The sequence below is a fragment of the Lagopus muta genome, chromosome 1, assembly GCF_023343835.1.
Source record: "Lagopus muta isolate bLagMut1 chromosome 1, bLagMut1 primary, whole genome shotgun sequence".
Taxonomy (NCBI): Eukaryota; Metazoa; Chordata; class Aves; order Galliformes; family Phasianidae; genus Lagopus; species Lagopus muta.
This window is the reverse complement of record NC_064433.1, coordinates 68,970,904-68,989,422: the sequence shown is the minus strand read 5'-3', so window position 1 is coordinate 68,989,422 and position 18,519 is coordinate 68,970,904. Positions and strand designations below refer to the sequence as shown.

Below are 18,519 nucleotides of genomic sequence, written 5' to 3'. Positions count from 1 at the left end.
CCATCTTTCCTGGCTCCTGCTGGCAATGGGATTGAGAGGACAGAAGATGCTAGTCAGAGATGTCTGTCTGGACATGCTCCTCCACTGATAGGAAGAATGGCAAGCACCATACACTACTTTCACTAGTTGCACCAACACAGCGCAGGCAATCTCTAGATATCTGGCACATCTTTGTGGGATTTACATTCTGCATACATGACTACATAAGTGCACTGCAGAAAAAGTGCAGAGGGGTGGCCTGTTTTAAGAGCAGCATCAACATTCATGCTCAGTCTGTCACAGAGTGTGCATCCACGTGTGTCCCTCCGTGTGACTGTGCAGGTGAGGGCCCATATGGAAAATCAGAGGGAAAACAAAAAAATGCTTTGGGAAGAGCCTGGGTTCAGCTAACTGCCCTCTGACAACCCCACACTCTGCTTCAAACTCAAATGCCAAGAAAATCATGCTCCCAGCTCAAGTCTTCAGAGGGTACTAAGTATTATGCGTATAGCAGGTTGCATTCTACAGTGCCATCATCCTGATTTCAATAGGCTTTCATCGTTCTTCTTGCCATTACAGGAGTTAGGGACAGTAAAGAATCTCACAGTTTGACCATTTGTGCAGGAAACTGAATGTTCTTTTTCACAGGATTACGTGAAAACAGAGTATCTTTATTTTCAGCAGCAATTCTCTTCTCCTGTTGTCTAGTACTGAATAGAGAAGCTGTCAAAACCAGCAAACAAACAAGACAGACAATAGGAGGGGCAAACTCTCCCTAAAGCATTTGCTCTGCCTTACCATTTGTCAGCCCCTTTATGCGAATGAGAGGAAGTGCAAGGCAAAGAGAGAACGTGAGAAAAAGCATCATGTTTGTGCCTAAGCGCACAGAGGAAATGAAGGCTTTATAAAGCCTAACTCCTTGCAGCATTCAATATCCATAGGACACAAAGATTGTTTTTGCAACAGTGGTGGATATTTACTCTCTAGGATACCTAAATGCTGCTAAAGTGTCAGCTGAGAATTTGCCTCGTGTTTGTTTACTGCCTAACCACACGGGTGGTCCTAGCTCCCGAACCCAAGGGTTTAAAGACTCAATTAAAAAATGCCAATAAACAATAGATACAAAAGCAGATAAATGGGGTAGTGGAGCCATTTGTTAAATAAGCATGACTAAGACTTCCAGAATTAGTACGTACAGGACTCCTCATAAGCCAAAAAATAATTATGAGGGACAGGATTAAAACGTGAGCGATCAAAAAGCCTTCACAGGACTTCAGGGTGGACCCCAGTGCATTCAGGGGGAGAATAATAGCTCTGCAATTCATTTGCATCTCTCATTAAACACTGTTAAAAACTCTATGAAAAGAAAATGGAATTGAATTTAAATAAGCTAGTAGATATTCTTTTGGATAGCATTCTGCCAGCAAAAAGAATAAAAAGCAGCAGTGCCAGTAGTGTGTTACCAATGTTAAAAACTTGACCCCAAAAACATCAAAAGAAGGAATTTACTATGTATTATTATGTTAGTATAAACCTTCCATCTCTTTCCTTACTGGGACCATTCTTCACATGACATTTTCTGGAAAATGTTGAGAAACCCGTGATGACTGTAACAAAGTGTATACAGTGCTGTAGACAGGGAAAAAATATCTTACAGCCCTCTTTAATACTTTCTGTCCTTTCTGTATAACCGCAGACAATTCTGGTAGTCATGCAAACACACCCTTAAGCCTGAGTGGCCCCAGGAAATTGCTTAATAGTGATGAATGAACAAAAGCAATGCAGAACAAAATGAAAAAAAAAAAAACCAACCAACACAAAACCTGACTGATGCTGGAATTGCACATTACAGAATTAAATTTGAAGCATGCTGTAATGCCAAATTTGATCCACACAAGTAAATCTCACACACTTGAGCCAAGCCCTGGCTTCGTATTTGAACTTTCCAATTGTTTCACTTACACAAAACTGGCTTGGACGTTTTATGAAAACAGACTCACTTTCAGAAGTTCCAATACTTCCTATCTTCAAGGGTGCCAGAATTACCACAAGAATGTCTTTTTCCTGGCATTTTGAATAGGCCTCACTGATAGGACACACCAAAGGAAAACTTACACCAGGAATACTGCTTTATTTAGGATTAGAGTTTTTGTTACACCAAGCCAACCCAGACATCTCCTTAGTCTGATAACCCACTGCCAGTGGCTTTCGCTGAGTACTTCAGAGGTAACTTAAAAACCAAACCAAAAAGTCCTAATGGCCTTTGACAAACGTTCAATTCTGGTAACACCCCATTTCTGCACAAGCACAATCCCTTGCTGCCAACCAGTGGAGTAATCAAGAGCGAATCAAGGCTCTCTGTACATAATCAGCAATGCCCGTATTTTAATAGCAAATTAACACTATAAAGCCAGATCACATTATAAGTTAATGCAGACAATAATGCAGGCAGCACTGGATGTTTCTCTTAGAATTGCATGTGAAATGAATTTATTCACTGGAACCAACAAAAGTTGCCACATTCAACTAGTTTGATGGTGTTTTTTTTAAATCAAAGTATAAAGAGGTAATTAAAGGAAGAGAAGTCACCTTTTAATCTTTCTGGAGAGATCCCTGAAGGGATATTTTATGGCAAAAAAAAATTGAAACAGTAGTAAAAACAGCAGTACTGGCTTATAGAGGGGTTGGATAAGCACATCCAAGCTAGATTAATGCACTTTCTGGATGAATGTTCAATTTTTCTAAGCCTTCTGACTTCCTTTGAAACCAAAACAAAATATATATATATTTTTTTAAATCATACTTTTATTTCTTCTTTCCACTTCAAATGGGCAATGCAAGAAGCAGAGAACTGATTCCAAGTCATCCAATGAGCAAATTCAGGGACTCAAGTTACACTTAATTAAAGGAGGGTCATCTGTAAGCCAGTTTTGTAAATGCTTTTTTGGTTGTTGTTTTTTTTTGGCTTTTTTTCACCCTGCCTGCACTCCAATAAACCATTCATGCTGAAGACAGTCAAATGATCTCCAATTTTTAAAGCATCCACTATGAATTAGAATAGAAACATTCCTCCCTGTCTTGCAGCAACATACCATCTTGGAGCGTTTGTGACTCCACTTGTTCTTGCAGTAAGAGCATGTCTAATTCATACAAACCCTAGACTATTCCAAGATGGACAAGAAATGCAGTGGAGAAAAGACTACATGTTAAAGACACCGAACCACCTGAGCGAGGTATGTTATCATACTAGTTGGCCATTCAGTTGTCTCTGTTCATGAACACATCAACTGCGTATCTGAACAGAGGGACAGAATAACCACTTCTATACAGTAGTACCACAAAACTAATTAGGTTTATGTTCAAAATCATAATCCTTTCATATTCTTGGAATCATCTTCTAAATAATACCTTAAACCCAAATAAACTGATTAAATTCAAGCAAGCAAAAATAAGATCTTGGACTGAAAAATCCCAGGCACTCATCCAAAGCAGCCATCCCTCCCTCCCCTGACTGCAGTGTTTCGGATCACAGCCCTCAGCCCTTCTGATCTGTTTGTGTGTTGCCCAAGATTCTAGAATAGCCCCTTTGAAGTTGCTTTTCACACTTCAGCAAGCACACAATGTTGTGTCTATTACAGGACTCAGCAAAGAGGTAACTATATTCCAGTAATATCCTTTTTTAAAGCAAGAAAATGCCCCGAGTCTTTTCCTTTACAGATTTTCCTCAAGAAAATATAACACAGATCCAAGAACACAAAATAACAGAATCAATGTAAACAAAGCACTATTTCTAGCGTGACCTGCTGTGATCACCACCAGAAACTGTCCCCCATCTCTTTCCCCCTCCTATCTTTCCTTGTGGTGTGATCAGAAAGGCATATCATATGCTACAACATTTGTTTTACAGAGTAATGGCATGCATTTCAGCTGCCAGCAAGACACGCATTCCTATATTCCCTGAACTGCAGGCTCCTGTGAGCTAAAGATGGCACAGGATCTATCAGTACACCCAGCCCCCTTCTCTCCCCACAGCGCCTAGCCCAGGCTGGCAGGGCGGTCCGTTCCTCTCAGCAGGCTGCACGGGTGATCTAGGAGTGGGTTCTAAGCAGAACAGCAGGCCTGTTAACTGCACACTCATTTCTGACATCTCCATCTCAATCCCCAGGCAAGGCTCAGCCTGGGAGATCATACCACTGAGCTGTCAGCCCTGCAGAACATCTTCCTGGCCTCTCCACAAGCTCTAAAAATCCCCAAACCAACAGCGCTACCAGGATTTCTCATGGAAGACTATTTAGAATCATAGAATCACCAAGGTTGGAAAAGAACTCCAGGATCATCCAGTCCAACAGTCTACCTGCCACCCACGATTCCCCACTAAACCACGTTCCTTAGTACAAAATCTAACCGCTCCTTGAACACCTCCTGAAACAGTGACTCCACTATTTTGGAAAAGAATTTTTTCCTAACATCCAATCCAAATCTCCCATGACACAACTTGAGGCCATTCCCTCTAGTCCTATCACTAGTTACTCAGGAGAAGAGGCCGACCCCACCTCATCACATCCTCCTTTCAGGTAGTTATAGAGAGCAGTAAGGTCTCCCCTGAACCTCTTCTTCCCCAGACTGAACAACCCCAGTTCCCTTGGCTGCTCCTCCAGACCACCAGCTTTGTTGCCCTTCTCTGGACACACCCCAAGGCTTCAACATCTTTCTTGTAGTGAGGGGCTCAAAACTGACACAGTGGCTACACTAGTTCTGATACAAGCCAGGATGCCATTGGCCTTCTTGGCCACCTGGGAAACCTTGCAAAGGCTAAATGATGCTCTATGGGGTATCTGCACCTGAAATCAACACTAAGCACTTCCTCTTAATTCAGCCAACTCAGTTACTTGGGCAGTTTTTTCCCTTCCCTCCCAAGCTTTCAAAACGCAGGAGTCTTTCTGCTTAACCCAGGGAGCTCACTGCACCCAGAGCACCCACACTACTCTTTTATGCACAACCAGGATACCACAGACAAATGCACCACCTTACATTGCTGCTTTACTGCCACAGCCTTCCATCTGTTTTAACCCCGTGACTTTTGGTATGCCTTCACACACCCACTGCACACACTAGCATTGCTCATTTTATTGCCCTTTTCCACTCCTCAGACCGTTCCTTGCTGCTGGTCTGCCAAATGCTGAGGGAAGGTTCACTTCCAACAGCTGCAGGCACTGAAGTTTTACACATTTGCAGGTAAAATGCACCAAGCTCTTCTGATGCCTTTCATGTTCCATTCCTGATTGTCAACATACTGGCATTTACGTTACACTGGTAATGAGTGTAAATGCATTTTATTCTCATCCACACCAGGTTTCCAAGAAGAGCTGCAGCTTTGCCTGCTCGCTCAAGCACCATGAAGAGTATGTACATGATGATACACAATACCTTTCAGTCCAATGCTGAGCCCCAAACTGCTCTTAAGGCAGACAGAATTTCAGCCTAACCAACACAAAGGCATATACTGTGGCTAGCTGACAGGCAGGAAGGGGTTTGGGTTTTACAGTTCTTGCGAGCCTTCCAGCAGTCACAGGGTAATGCACAAAAAAAAAAAAAAAAAAAAAAAGTGACAGAATGTAAATATCTTTGAAATGAAAATAGTTTGGAATAAAATAGATGTTTCATTTTTTCCCCAAACATGTCTTTGTTTCAGATCAATAATCATTACGAGTAACAATCTGGAACTCAAATGTCTGAGCATGGGAATGCCCAGGATCCTTATGTAGCATCTGATTTAGCTGTCAGGTTTTGTTTAGCATTCTGCACCCGTCCTCCAGTTTAGCTTGCCTGAAAATTTTAAATGCAAATGTATTTGCAAGGTGGCATAAAAGAATATCAGAATTTTACCTTATACCACAGCTTCTAACTCAGCTCCCTCTTCCTCACTCCCATATATGCACATTTCACAGCCACTAAAATAAACATTTGAATAGAAAAATCCTTACCTATTGTATTTTTCCCTACTAAAAGACTTTCATTGGCCTTTCTGCTGAAACAGACCTAAATCACAGTTTAAGCAACACTTTACTATCACCAACAGCTTGAAACATACAATTGAAACATACAATTTTAGAACAGGCAACCGATGTCTCTAATAGTAATACTTAATTCAAATAATCCATAAGCCTCATAGTATTTTCCGTATGCGTGAGCCAATTAATCACTTTAATCACTATTTTCTCCACACCTCAAACTCACCATTCTTGTTCCAATAAACCATGAGGAAAGCAAATGGTACCAGGAGGACATACTTCTGGACAAGCATTGGTCATTTTCCTCTCTTCTTTTTGTTCAGTGTAAGAGAGTCCTGGACCACAGACGTAGGCAGCAAATTACCAGGTCTCATAATTCAACACTTCCTTCAGACACTGTGGTCATGGCTACAGGAAGAGCAAATTTTCCATTGACTTGACTATGAAGACATTTTTCTAGCAGTAATGATTAGATGTTCAGAAACAGATCTAACCATTCTCCTCTTGGTGCGCGGATGCTCCTTCCCATTTACAGGACCAATTTAGGCACAAGTTGAACACAGCTCAGCCATTCTACACTGAGTTGTACAAGATCAGAATATGCCTCAGAAATTATAATAACACTATTTACAGAAGGAAAAAAAAAAAAAAAAAAAGCTCTAATCTTCCCCTTGGAGAACAATTTTTGCTTTGCTTTTGTGGTTTATTATCAAACATACATGCAAGAATGATGCTTTAAAGGACGACAAAGAAGCAGGCCTGCATGTCAGCTGGCACAAATTATCAGAGCCTTCAGTGCTGAACCAATATACCTTCTTTCAGCTAATATCCACTACAATATTGAACTCTCCTGCTGGAAATGCTATTTTTAGCATTACCTATTGTTTTTCTTAAGAGATTAATTGCCACTTACAGTTCTCTTACAGATCTTGCATTTTATCATATGTGTTTATGGAGTTATTCATTAATCCTGGTGGTTTTTATATTATTAAAAAAAAAAAAAAAAAAGATAACTTTGCTGACTTTATTGTGACTACATCTAACAACTATAATTCTACCTGCCATAAAAATTGAAAGACACTGCTTCTATAATAGAACTCTGTGAAGAAGAGGGGTGACTGTAACTGAAGGATCAGATTTTTTTTTTAACTGCTCAGGGCTTGATTTTCTGAAGCGCTCAGAACTTGACCTGCACTACTGGTTGACACAAGTGCACTTCCATCAAGGTCTTCCGAAGAGCTCTAAATACAACAGTTTGAGAAATAAAGAGAAAGAATCAGGAATCTGGCAGTTTATTCTGGAGCATAGGAGTGCTAAAAATCCAGCTCCATCTTGGGCAATGAGTTCTTTTGGAAATTCCTCTTACACTGCTTTGCAGTGTCTGTTTACTGCACACTCTCTGGGAATATGTCTTAATTCCATATTCCTTCCACAGTCTTACCCTAGTCAGATTATTAATAAGAAAAATGAAGCATTAAGTCACCCCATCAATAGTGTGTGTTTCGAGTACAAAATCTCCGTCTATACGTGTATCTAGTAACACATTAACAGACTAACATGGAATAAAACAACTGGAGTTAAATTCACTTGACTCCTAGAACTAAGTTTTAAATGAGTTATTCTTTGGCTAAGGGAGAAGTTATGACCAATGGACAGTTTTGCAAGGCAGCACCACAGTCAGAAATCCACCTATGTCCTACATACCAAGACAACCTTCTTTCACAGCTGGCCTAAATGGTACTACTTCCATTATTCAAACTATAGGAAGGCTGCCTCATCATCACCTACTGTTCTTCTTTCTGTACAGCTAATAGGTGTGAGAGACAGTGAAACAGAAAAGAAAATCATTTACTTTAAATGAAGCGCTAACATTTTTGTTTTAAATGTATATTTTGATAATTAATCAATGCGCTGATAACTGCAAAAGCTGATTATTTCCTCCGATTTAAAATGAAATGCTCAAAAGCACACTGGTTGGGAATTAGAAGCAGTAGAATAGCTAAATCATCTCCTTGATCCTTTTCCTCAGGCTGCCTGCTCTTGTTGCCTCTCCAATATTAAATGCTAGATCGCATCCAACTTAATGTATTCTTGTAGAGAAAGGAGGCACCGGACCCTTATCAACCATCAGCAATAAACTGCCAAAATTATCAGCACCTGCACACGCGCACACACACACATACTGAAACTGAAACACACGAGCCCATCTTCTGCAGAAGCTATCAGAGATTATTACAAGCTTCAGGATGGAAACATGCAAAATCACTCTGTAAAAAATCTTACTCATGCATACAGATCGTACTTGCGTGAATAAGGCTCACAGCAGCCAGCCCACAGGAATCACATTTAGAGCCAGCTCGTTACCTGAGACAGCTATTTCAGACTGCAAGAGAAAGGAGATGAGCGTCTGCACAAACGCTAACCCAACAGCCCCGCGGCGTGCAAGAACTGCGAGCCCGAGGTCTGGAACTAACAGGAGCACCACGCTAGGGGGAAACGTGGCTCTGCTTCCAAAGGAACGAACAAAGCTCTGAGCTGACCCACCTCGCTGAGAGCCCCAACATCGAGGGGACACCGCGCTCCCCCCGCTAGGACCGGGGCCGTCGCCCGAGCAGGGACAGAAACAGGGACAGATCCAGACTCAGACCCGGACCCGCCGCGCTCACCGTGTTCCGCTGCGAGCAGTGGCCGCGCTCCCGTGGCCGCTCAGTGCGGGCCGGGCCGCACCGCGCCGCACAATGCGCGGCCGCGAGGGCGGAGCGGGGCGGGGAGAACCGCGGAGGCGAGGCGGCCTCCTCACCGCCGGGAGGGGGGATTAGAAAAAACCCTAAACCCCCTGCAACCCAAATCCGCCACGCCCCGGCCGCGGCCCCGCCCCGCCGTCCCCGATGCCGCAGCGCCCGCGGGGCCCTGCTGTCATTTTCGGCCGCCCCTTCCCTTCCCGCCTCGCCGCCCCGTCCGGTGCCGAGGATGCCCGGGTGCGATGCCCTGTGGAACCGAGGTACAGGCGGGGCTGAGCTCCTCCTCCAGCCTCCGAGCCGGACTGCGGGGCAGCTGCCGCCCTCGGGGGGAGACCCATTCTGCCCCAGGCAGCTGCGGGCAGGGCTGAAATGGCTAAAGGAGCGAACGCTGAACCCCTCCAGGGGAGGTGCGGGCTGAGCCGCGCCCCACAGACTCGCGTGTGAGGAAGCTTCGGGCGAGGCTGTGCGGGAGGATGCACCCGGCGCAGGGAGAGCAAAACGCTGCCCGGCTGGAGTTTGCCCTGCGGATCCGGGTCACAACTTGCGGTTTTGCTTGGTCTGCCGTTAGTAGTTTCGGTCTGAGTTAACGGGATTCGACGTACACTCTTGAGGGGGTTTAAACCAAAGCAGGTGTTACAGAAATCGATCCCAGCACTGATTTCAGCCGCATCAGATGCCAGCTCGCTTCGGGGAGCTGGTGGGAGCACTGCTCTGCTTCACACTGCCCGCGAGGAATGACTGTGCCATGCAACAGACCCAAAGGGTGGTCGGGTGGCTGTGCTTATAGCCCATGTCTCAGCCCCATCAGCTTCATCCTGCGTGCTCTTCCTCCTCTTGAGAGAGGCTGCTCACATGTTCTGCTGTCCAGTTTCTGGACGTCAGTGACTTGGTGTAGTGAACTGAATGGACAACTGAGGCCATAGCAAAGTTGTGCAAGAATCATGTAGCGTGCAGACTGTATTAATCCATGGAAGGAAGCCATGGTTTCTCATTAGCTTAACCAACCACAGAAATCTGGGTAACGCTGCCCTTCTGAACCTGGGGGAAGGAATGAAGGTTACAACATGTCCATGAGGATCATGAAGCAATTTTCTCCCCAGATCTGATGTTTTTTCTTCAATACCACAGATAGATAGATAGATAGATAGACAGATAGACAGACAGACAGATAGATAGATAGATAGATAGATTCATATAGAAGTCTGTAGGGCAAACTAAAAGCCTTGGAAAAGATGTTTGCATAAGTTTCAAAGTTGCTTCCATTTAGAAATATAAACCAAAAGGATTAATTAAAAAACAAACAAACAAGCAAACAAAACAAACAGATAATTGTAATGCAAAGGAGCCTGAACTGGGTGGTTGTTCCAGAAATGTTACAGAATTGTGAATAACCGATACCTCAGGGTTTTTTGTTTTTTGGGGTTTTTTGTTGTTGTTGTTGTTGTTTTGTTTTTCTGGTTTTTTTTGTTTTTTTTTTTGAGTGGGAACTTGTACCTGAATTTGTCATCAGAAGTCTCAAATACATTCACTTGTTTAAGACAGCAAATTGTACAAGCTGCATTCTCTCTGGAAGTTTTCTTAAAGCTTAGCTTAAAAACTGTACGCTCCCTATCAAGCTTAGAAGCTGCACTTACAGTTTGTTTTGAAGATGGCTAGGTATCAGGGTCATACCTGATGGTAATTCAAATTGGTGACCCCTCTGCACCTCCCTACAGCCTGGCTGAATCCCATCAAAACTAGCACGGGCACAAATGCCCTTAAGTAGGAATCTCTTGCAGGATTGGAGCAATTTGAGATTATCCTGCAAATACTCCTTGCTGGGTGGAATATCACCCACTCAAAATGACCAAAGCATGCACAGAAAAGCAGCAGAAGGTAAACCGGCAGACAGCTGAGCTGATTTCACTCCTTGTGTGTCAGGTCATCCATTGCAAGTGCCAGCCAGCCTCCCTCCTGAAAATGTGCCTCCAGTGATACTGGGGTCTGGAAGTCCTTCTGCCGCAGAGAGTTTGCCTGGCAAAGGATCTGCACAAAGCAGTGAGGCAAATAAATATTTCTCACAAGAGGTTTCAGGTCTTGGATCCATGCTAGGGAGCTGCGCAACATGAAATGCAGGCACCCATGTGCTTCCAGAGGCTGCTCACATGCACATCCTCAGGCTGCCAAAGAGTCTTGAGGTTGGTAAAGTTAATTTTAAGCCAGTGTTTCCTCATGCCTTGTGGGGCATTCTTTAAATGCTTCAGCTACGGAAGCAGAAAGAGTATGTAGGGCTCTTGGAAATGTAGGGTGTTAGTGGTTAGCACCTTTTTTCTGTCCTCGGCAGCTCACAATTATCAAAATGGGAACAAAATTGTTGCCTTATGAAGTAAAAACTGCGCAACAGAAGTTGGGGATGGAAAGAAATTTGCACTAGAACAAGCACAGGAAACCACAGAGCTGCAAAAAGGATGAGTTAATGGAAAAAGGTTGATGTCCTGATACTGGGTAAGTGCTGTGGAAAACTACCAGCTCAGACCATCAGAGTATCACTGCCACTATGTCCTCTGCTCAGCTAAGCGTGCCCCACCAGGCAGCTTCATACCACAGCAGATGTTTCCCTCTGTTGGCAAGAACAACACCTCTCCAGTCAGGCTTTTTTTTTTTTTCTTTTTTTTTCCCTAAATGATGAAGTGTGAGCAAACGCAAAAGCTCAGTTTTCATCAGCTGATTGAAATTAATACAAGCCTGGAATCACTTTATTGCCCAGAGTAACAGGTTTTTGTGCATACTCAGCTGAAGCAAAGATGAACCATCATCACAGTGCTTGAAATAGGGCTTGTAGCACAAAGGTACAGGACAGACAGCGGAAAAAGCAACTGAGGCTTGAGTTGATTATTAAATAGCTTCCTCAGCTACAGGACAGCTAGGATAAAGACCTTTCATTTCTAATTCTTAATTTAGACACAGGACTTTGGCTTTCTACTTTGCTTAAGCAGCTCAGAAATGGGATGCCTTCTTCTCATTCCCACTGTCTAGCCACAAAGTAATTACGCCCATATAACTTAGCATAAGAAGCCTTTTCTTTGTTTCTTGGCTAGTAGAATTGCTCATTGTAGATGTCTTTTTCACCTGAAAAGGAAAGATCTTCTGATTAAAATGCCCCCAGGCAATTGTATCTTACCTTGTGTGTTGGTTTTTTTTTTGTTGTTGTTGTTTTTTTGTTTGTTTGTTTTTATGAGCTTGTTAAGGTTTGCTATCAGCCCTAGATGAAAGGAGTATTTAGGAATGGAGTGCAATCTGATTTACAACATAAAGCATAGCAATTTATTTTTCTGTAGCTGTGTATCCAAGAACACCAAATGCTTTACTAACATTAGTTAATTAGCTCTCTGAAAGCATTCAGTTGAAACACTGATAGCTATTTTATAAAATGGAAGTTTAAGAGCATGTATGAGTTGCTGAAGGGCATGTAACAAATCTGCACTGTAATTCTGGCACAAATCCTGCATCCCAACTCCCATTGCTTTTTGGTGGTCAAGAATCTTACCAACCTTGAGTGTTGTACCAAGCAAGTATCTGTAAGTTAAATGTGAGTACTGCAGTAGTTCTTCACGTGAAGATGTCTGCCACCAAGCATTCACCATACAAAGATTTGAACACTAGAACCATTTTTTTACTTTGGAATTATTTGGGCCAACACTGGAGGATACATGAAATAAACCAGAGGCTTCAATTTGGTAGTCTGCAGGGAAGGAACATAAACTGCCGTTTAGCTGACATTGCAAAAACCAGCATGCTTGATGAGGCAATTCAGTGCAATGTAAGCTCTGAGCACAATTATTGCTAGCAGTCCTGCAGTGCTGCAGTGATGCCAGCTGGGATCACTGCTCTTTTCATGCTTAGCATTGTTCCAACACACAGGGGTGAAATTTAGCAGAAGCTTACAGTTCTAAGCCTACTATCCCACAGACTAGATGGCTACAAACTGCAGAGAGAGAGAGACTTCTGCCTATATTTAGCTCATCTGATAAACCAATCAGGATTTTGTACAGAAGGAATTTTCAAATTAAGCTTTGATTAGGAAAAGACTCTTGAATCCAGACTGCAACTTTTGATCCAAATCAGTGAGACTGCCCCGAGAACATGCAAGGCACCTGAGGACTGAGAAATGCTTATCCAGGATGCGTGAGACCCAAGCTCTTGCTTTGGTTCCAATGTTGAATTTGCATGCAGGTCTCCCACAGCTCCTGTAGAAGCAAACCTATGACCATGTTTTTGATTGTTCCAGGGCGCCAATGTTTCTTCCTCTCTCTCATCTTTGAACTGTTCAGGATGAAGTGGTCAAAGAAGCAGGCTCTTTCCTGTGGCTCCCGTTGGCCACCAGAGAACCTTACAGCAATGACTTCAACTACAGTAACACCTCAAACCTCAGCATCTGAAATTTGCTGGCAAAATGAATCTAGCAAAAAAAAAAAGCTATTGCTGCCCACTCACCCTGTTCCCACCTCTATTGACAAAGGCTGCTGAGCACTTCACTCTGCCTTCCCAGGTAATACAGCTGAGGACAGCACTACCCCCTCTGTCCCTCCATTTCTTAAACCCCCCTCACACTCCACATGGGCCTGAAGTGCTGCTGCTACTCACTGGCTGACATACCAGGACTTTCTCAGCCATGCTGAGTATCTGATGACTTCCTCAGAGCAGAACAGCTGTATCAGAAGAGACTAAGAAATATTTTGAATATTGAGAAACATCACAGGAAGTGAATGCTATTTCTGCACTGCTCTGCCATGGACACTGTGGGGACTGTTGCAGGTGTTTCCTTGATGTAATGCTCCTGCTTTTCTGAATAAGTAGATTTCTTTGGTCCAGGGAGCTGTGTTACACCACATCTCTGGACATCCTTTTTAAGACTTTTGCTTATTCAGACCACTATATTCAGACCACTGCTGATTTCACCACATGATCTACTTCAACTGATCCTTCCATTCCTCCCACAGCCGAGATACCATATAGCATGGCTGTCTCTCTACTAAGCACTTGCCACTCTCCATCTCAGCTCTGACTGCATTTCCCCCACTGCAAAAGTTATTCTCATATCTTATGAGGTCTAAAGTTGTTCAAGTGCTGAGAGTATTTTTCAAAGAAGAGGTAGAACAGAATTAAGATTAATTTCTTCGAAGTGAGATTCAGAAGTGTGTAATAACAGAGGCCTTTTAAGAAAAGATGTTTTGCTAAAAACCTATGTGTATCACATAGTGATAGGAAGCTCTTGTGGAAATATTTTCATCTCAATATTTCTCATTTTATGTTTTTCCAGTATGTGTTTTGAAAAAAAAATAATGCTACCATACTAAGGCTTTTCCTTAAGAGAATCTGTTCTCTTTTTGAAATATTATTTTTAATATTTCAAAGAAAAAGTAGTCCTACTACTTACAGTAGTCCTACTGTAAAGTCCTAATGTAAAAAAAAAAAAAATTAAATATTAATTATGGCATACCAGTAATGCTGTAGGGTCTTTAAAATTCATGTACCAAAATGAATTTAAGGAACATTACAAATATGATGCTGAACTAAATGTGGTAAATTATAATCCATACATTTCTTTTTCCCTTTTATCTACTGTTATAGCAACTATTATTTTTTTTTAAAGTTACTATTACCATGAAAAAATCTGAAATTTTTACCCTACTCATACAGTATAAAGACCTTTTGGTCTCTGTATAGCCACTGTTATTTCCAAATAATGTATCCTGACACTGCGTGCCTTACTTGGACAGTTTAGATCAGCTCAATTTCATTTATAATCTCACACTTGTTTGCAGAAGCATCTATAGCTGACATTTGTCTAGCAACAAATACAATTGAATTCAAATCTCATATATTTGTAAGTTAGGAATTTTTTGAGTTTAAACTTCCAGTCTTTACTGGCTACATGAGGAAGGGAGAAGTTAATACAAACATCTTCATACAGTTTGATTTGGGGAAGGGGACCAGTAGATGTAGATTAAGAAAGTTCTAGCTATTGATGAGTGTTATGTTCTTTGGGAATGGCTGAAGACTGTGGGAATTGTGTAAAAACCAAAATGACAGTGGTAGTTTGCTACTCAGCAAAGTCTAAAATCTCCAAATTCTGTATTTTCAAAGTATCAAATGGCGTATCTATGTACATGGGTGCATACTTAGATGTGTAGTAGATGTCCTGTGCAAGGACATCTTTTCTATCATCAACAATTCTGCTCCCTTTTCACAATGTGAGATTCTAACATTTCCAAAGAACAGCTCTGTAGAAAAGGATTTGATCTGGTTGGTTGGTTGGATGGTCGGTTGGTTTGTGTATTTGCGTGTCGTTTTTTGAAAAAGGGCCTACTAAGAAACATCCTTGATCAAGGAACAATGCACAGTTGTTTAGGAATTTCCTGTTCATACCTTGAAGTGGGACAATTCAAGGAAGCTTTAGAGAGAAAAAAAAACATCTATCGGTATGGAAAAATGAACAGCCTAAGCACATAACTGGAAGAAAGACTTGTGCATCACCAGAATGATAAACACTGCCTGTGTAATTCACTTCACTTGTGGAGAATATCTGCTCTGACAGGGTCATTACCAGGTGGCTAAACAGGCAAGTAGAAGTATAACAACACTTTCTGCTTTCATCTAATTTAGGGTTTTCAATCTTTCTTGCTGTTGAATTGTAAAGCCTTCCAAGAGAATCTATATGCCAAACATAAGCCCACTTATCAAAACAAGTGTTTTTGTTTGTTTGTTGCTTTCTTTCTTTGGGCATCTGAGTGGACCTGAAAAAGTTAGAGACACCTAGGAGTCCATGAATCAGTGTAGAAAACAGCCGATATGAAAGTTGATTTCAGTAGCAGCTGAAAGCCCATTGCATGGAATATAAAACTTTCAGCAGAAAAATAAGATAGAGGAGCATACTAGGAGCAAGTCATGTATGAGCAAGGGGTGTGAAAACAATAGTATTTGTTGGCTTTTAACTGTTCAGACAGTGGAAAATCTTTGTGCACTCCTAAGTAATACATCATTCCTACCACAGAAGGAGCAGAAAGTGCCATTCTCATAAAAGAAATATATTCCAAAGAACGGTTAGAGCTCTTTTCCCTGCCTTTTTTTCCTGCACTAGAGACATTGTCTATCCCAAGTAAATCCGTTTCTGCTCTAATAAATTCCTCTGTTTAATGAATAGTATGTAGGAGAAGATTCCATAATGCAAAAGACTGGTTAGACCAGATATAAAACTACCGAATAGTTTCAGAGTGGTGTTGTATAACATTTTTTTTAGTCCAACTGCTAACTGATGATTCTTTTTTCTATGTGGGAGGTACCTATTTTCCTTTTACTGCCCTTCTTTCTCACATGAACAGGGTGGACTTCATATATACCAGCATGCTTCTGAATACTGTACAGAAAAGAACTTCCTTGCTCTCTCAGAGAAATTTTTCTCTGCAAAAGCTTAGGGCTAGTATCTAAATCCAGAGAGAGGGATGAAGCACCAGTGTCTTAGGGAGTACCTTGGTAATGCTGAGCCAGATGTTTTGCAGAGGAAAATCTCATAGCTCTGCTGACATCTAAAGAAGCAGAGGAGCACATGCCTCTGCCTGGGCTCACGGCAGGTTCAGTCCTTACACAGCTGTGGAGAAGGGAAGTGAGAATGAAGCTACAGAACCAAGCAGTACAAAACTATTAGTGTCCAAAGGAAGGCTACAAAAGACTATGAAGCCTCTAGAGGGCAAGACATAGAAGAAGAGTCTGAAGTCCCTTGGTGCGTTGGGCCCAGAGCAGAGGAGCTGAGGGGAGGCCTGATGGCGGCTGCAGCTCCTCACAGGGAACGGAGGGGCAGCACTGAGCTGGGCTGTGTGACAGCGACAGGGCCCGAGGGAACGGCATGGAGCTGTCAGGGGAGGGCAGCTGGGGGTCAGGGACAGGGGCTGCAGCACAGGGTGGTGGACATGAAACTGGCTCCCCGGGGCAGTGGGCACAACCCCCAAGCAGCTGGTGTTCAAGGAGTGTTTGGACAACGCTCTCAGCCGCTTGGATTTTGAATGGTCCTATACGGAGCCAGCAGTTGAACTCAATGAGCCTTGTGAATCTCCTCCATGTGACTCTACCGTTAGCCCATGGAATATTTTGTTGTTCCAGGTTTGGTGAGTGCCTCTGCCTCACGGGGTTTAAATTTCCCAAGGAGCATCTGAGAGAATGTACATAGCAAACTAATATCTTTGCCTGGGGCAACCCAAAAACAGTGCATCTTATCTACCAAAGTCAGAGAAAGGAAATGCCCATCTCTCCTCTTCGGATCATCTTCCAGCAGCCTCAACCCAGAACAAGATCATCAGTGTACATTTTACAGTCACACAGTATAAGACAGTTCCTGCCCCAATTAGGCTGTCAGCTCTACAGGCAGAAAGAGCCACGCAAACAGGTGTTACTCTACCCATTCAGGCAAATGTCCGCTGCTACCCAGAGTGCAGTAATGCATGAAGTACCCTCAAACTGTTGGGAAACTTGGATATGCTTTTTTTAGGGGCACATTTTCAGTATTAAGAATGATCAGTGTTCTGGTTAACAAGAGAACTGAAGTGCCCACTACCCTTAAGAGTACATCATCTACCCAATCAGAGGCAATCCAAGTGCCTCTGTCCCACTATGCACCTCAGAAGATTTGCAAAGATCCATCACAGAGAATGGAAAAGCATTTCATGATGATCTGATGATTCATTCTCAGGATTTTCTGAGACGTCTAGTAACAGGAGAACAAAATGTCTTTTTTTCACTCTGATGATTCAGTTCAATCCAATCCAGGTAAGTCTGCTAATTCATTTTATGAAAGCCATCAGATTGTGTGATAGGATGCCAGGTTGGCTGAAGACTTCATATGAATCTGTCAAGACCTTTTCTTTCATAGGGAGCTCCTCAAAGGGGACCTAAGCATTCAGATTTGGAAAGAGTCAGTCTTTATTAGACCAAAAACTTGTCAACTCTTTCAGAAAATGTCAAATGACTAGCTAAGATAGGAGCAGTTAAAAGGGGTTATGAACAAATCTGCCCCTGCCCATTGCTTCCTAGAGAAAGATCAGCCATCACTCTCACTCTGTATTTTGGAATTTCTTTTGGAGTAGCAGCTATCTGAAGAGTCTCCTCAGCTCTCAAAGAAATTTGCTTTTATGTCAGCACAGGGGTCTGGACTGAGGCATTCTCACTGCTTCTCAGCAGTCTCTCAGATCAAGCTGTGCTGCAAATTACCGCCTTGCTAAGGGTTTGCTGCTGCTTCCTCTGATCCACATTGCAATATGGATGTCTCTCCCTTAGGCAGATGCAATTTCTTCCTAAAAGAAAGAGCATTACTTCTTCTAGATGCTCCTTCACTCAGCTTTCTTCTTACAGGAAGGTAAACTATGATGAGAGGGCAAACCAAATAGGCCCTGTCTGCCACCACTGCTTGCCAGCAGTTGACAATTAATACTTATTGTTCAGAGCTGTATTTGGTGATCCATTCCCTAGCCTTTGCTTCTTGTAGTGATGCAGGCACCCTTGCACAAGTTCCTGCTCACAGGACTGACACTATGGACTTGCTTCCCAGCTTCATTGCTAGGCAGAGGCTGGAGGTTGTGTGTGGTGAAGAATCAGGCCTCAAGTCTGCAGGGCAGGAACAGCTGATATGCTGGAGATTAAGATAAAGAGAGACGATGTCATTAGATCCTCCCACAAGCTAGACTTCAGTGAATATGAACAGGAAGTTTCAGCAAGCAAAATTTGGAAAGAGGACATTTCTAAAGAAAGCCACTTGCTCT

The 18,519-nt window shown here is 42.7% G+C and overlaps 1 protein-coding gene across 6 annotated transcripts in view; it reads right to left on the bottom strand.

Moving 5' to 3' along the window:
• The window catches only part of PRR5 (proline rich 5), an 85,724-nt gene extending 76,951 nt beyond the window's left edge, over positions 1–8,773 (bottom strand). The window contains exons 1-2 of one of the 6 annotated variants that reach the window (XM_048933966.1): positions 8,657–8,769; positions 6,217–6,398 (exon numbers count right to left, since the gene is read on the bottom strand). The gene's annotated coding sequence lies outside the window, so the exon portion shown is untranslated. The other 5 variants (XM_048933964.1, XM_048933970.1, XM_048933965.1 and 2 more) reach the window with 5 other exon arrangements.
• Between the last annotated feature and the right edge of the window lie 9,746 nt (positions 8,774–18,519).